Here is a 2,500-nt window from a genome sequence, read left to right as displayed (position 1 = left end):
GAACGGACGAACGAACGAACGAACGACCGGCCCCGCACCGCGCGACCGACCGGAAAGCCCGGCCGCCCCGTGGGGACGAGCTCGGCCGAAGCGGGCGCTCCGGGAGCGCGGGGAGCTCCGCGAGCTCCCCGACCTGGGTCTCGACTTAGGGGGACGAAGGCCCGCGCCGCGACGCCGCCGTCGAGGGACCGGGGCGGTGGGGCGGAGGGGAAGCCGGCCGCCCGAACCGACCGAACGACCGACCCACGCGGGGAAGGACGGACGGACGGACGGACGGCGGCACCCCCCCCCACACACACGCGCACCGCGACCCGCCTCCGGAGGGGCGCGCGGGCCTGCGAGGCGCCCCAGCCGCGCCGCGCGGCCGCCGCGGACGGCGGCCGTCGGCGATTGACCGTCAAGCGACGCTCAGGCAGGCGTAGCCCCGGGAGGAACCCGGGGCCGCAAGTGCGTTCGAAGTGTCGATGATCAATGTGTCCTGCAATTCACATTAATTCTCGCAGCTAGCTGCGTTCTTCATCGACGCACGAGCCGAGTGATCCACCGCTAAGAGTCGTCTGGCTTTCGGCACCGCCCCGCGCGCGCGGGGGGCCCTCCTCTCGCGTCTCTCTCGCCTTTCCCGAAGGCGCTCCGACCGCCCCCGCGCGGCCCGCCCCGACGCCGGGGCGGCGACCGCCGCGGGGAGGACGAGCGTCGCCTCCGCTGACCGTACGCTACGGAACACGCACACGCTTCGAATCGAGGGGAAAAAAAAAGAGGAACCCTCCCGAACGAGAAGGGCGGGGAGCCCGCGCTCCCGACCTGGACAAACGACCTCGTCTCGCTTCGGGAGGGGCGGACCAGGCGCCCGGCTCGGCTCGGCCCGGGCGGAAGCCCCGCTGCCGCGAACGGACCCGCCGGCGACGCCGCCGCCGGCGCCGCGACCGGTCGGGACGCGGGCGAGCCCGGCCGGGGTGTTCCCCCGGCCCGCGCCGCCGGCGCCGCCGGCCCCGCGCCCGCGACGGCCCGCCCGGACGGCGCGCCCGCGACGGCCCGGGCCCCCCCGCCTCGCGCCGCGGGCGCCGCGCACGCCGAAACGACCCCGGCCGCCTCTCGCCTTCCTCTCCCGCCCCTCGCCCTCCGCCGCCTCCTCCTCTCGCTCGCCCTGGCGGCGCGCCCGCGGCGGACGCGCGCCCGGCGGCGGGACGGGGACGGGGACGGATCTGGGAGCGGCGCCCGCCCCCCGCGCCTCCGCGCGGAGACCGGTTGCGGGACGCCCCGCGCCGGACCTCCCGCCCGCTCGCCCGGCGCGGCCGGCGAGGCCGAGGGCGAAAGCGCGGTGGGAGGCGGCGGCGGCGGCGGCGAAGGAGAGGACTCGGCGAGCGACGGAAGGGGGAAACGGCGGCGAGGCCCCCCGACGGAGGACGGACGGGCGGCGAGGCCGCGGGCGCGCGCCGGACGGGCCGGCGGAGCGGAACCGCCGGCGCCGCGGATGGCGCGGGCGAGGACCGGCCGGGCTCGAACCGGCTCGAACCGGCCGCGCGCGGCGGCGTGGCCGCGGCGGGCGCCGGGCCGAGACGCGCGTCTCGGCCCGCTCCGAACGCGGGCGAGGCCGGCACGGAGCCGAGCCTCTCCGCCCGAGACCGTGGCCGCGGAGAGGGGGGGACGGGGTAACCCCCTCTCCGGCCCGGGCCCGACCCGCGGAGGCGCGAGAGCGCGGCGGCGGCGGCCGACGCCGCCGGCGGGCTCGGATCGGGAGGGAAGCGGCGTGCTGGGGAGTGGTGGGGGCGCGCCGCCGCGCCCCGCAACGAGCCCCTTCCTTCCCGCCCTCCCGCCGGCGACGCGGCCGGACCGCCGTCGCCGGAGCCCCCGGCCTCGCGAGACGTGCCGCGGGCCGCCCGAGTCTTTAAACCCCCGCCCGGCTCCGCGGCCGAGGGAGGGAGGCAGGGAGGGAGAGCGGGGACGGCGCGCACGCCGCCCCCTCCTCTTCCCTTCCCTTCCCTTCCCATCCCCCGGACGCGCGGAGGCGCGGACGCTAGGTACCTGGCCCTGGGGTGAGGGAAACGACCCGAAGGCCCCGCGGGGGTGCCTCCCCCGCCCGCCCGCCTTCCTCGGCGGGCGGGACGGGGCGCCGAGGGGAAATCCGGCACCCGCCAGCCGGCCCCGGCGCCCCTCGGGGGAGCGTCCGCCCGCGGGGGCGCGCCCGTCGTCCGCCGCCACCACCTCGCCCTCCTCCCGGGGCCCGGGGTTTCCCTCGTTAACCCGGCGCCGGGCGGCAGCTGCGCCCGGGAGGAGGCACGCGGCTCGGACCGCCCGCCCGCGCGGGGACCGAAGCCGCCCGGAGAAGCCTCGCGCGCAGACCGCGCGCTCGCGCGCGGCGCGCCCCCCCCCCTCCGGCGCTCGCCCGCAGCCGGCCGGGCTCCGCGGACGCCCGCGAACCCGACCCCGTCCGCCGCGAGGGTGCGGCTGAAGGGCGAGGGGGGGAGGGAGAGAGGGGCCGGGGGAAGCGGCCGGCTTCCCG

General features: G+C 80.0%; 1 non-coding gene across 1 annotated transcript; it reads right to left on the bottom strand.

Annotated features, from left to right (window-relative positions):
* Positions 1–402: 402 nt before the first annotated feature.
* LOC149911766 (5.8S ribosomal RNA) lies at positions 403–555 on the bottom strand. The gene has a single exon (XR_016462888.1). It is a non-coding gene; the product is annotated as a 5.8S ribosomal RNA (ribosomal RNA).
* Positions 556–2,500: the final 1,945 nt, after the last annotated feature.

Source organism: Phasianus colchicus, unplaced genomic scaffold, assembly GCF_987193195.1.
Source record: "Phasianus colchicus unplaced genomic scaffold, bPhaCol1.hap1.1 HAP1_SCAFFOLD_57, whole genome shotgun sequence".
Classification (NCBI taxonomy): Eukaryota; Metazoa; Chordata; class Aves; order Galliformes; family Phasianidae; genus Phasianus; species Phasianus colchicus.
The sequence above is the reverse complement of the archived record's forward strand: the minus strand, read 5'-3'. Positions and strand labels throughout refer to the sequence as shown.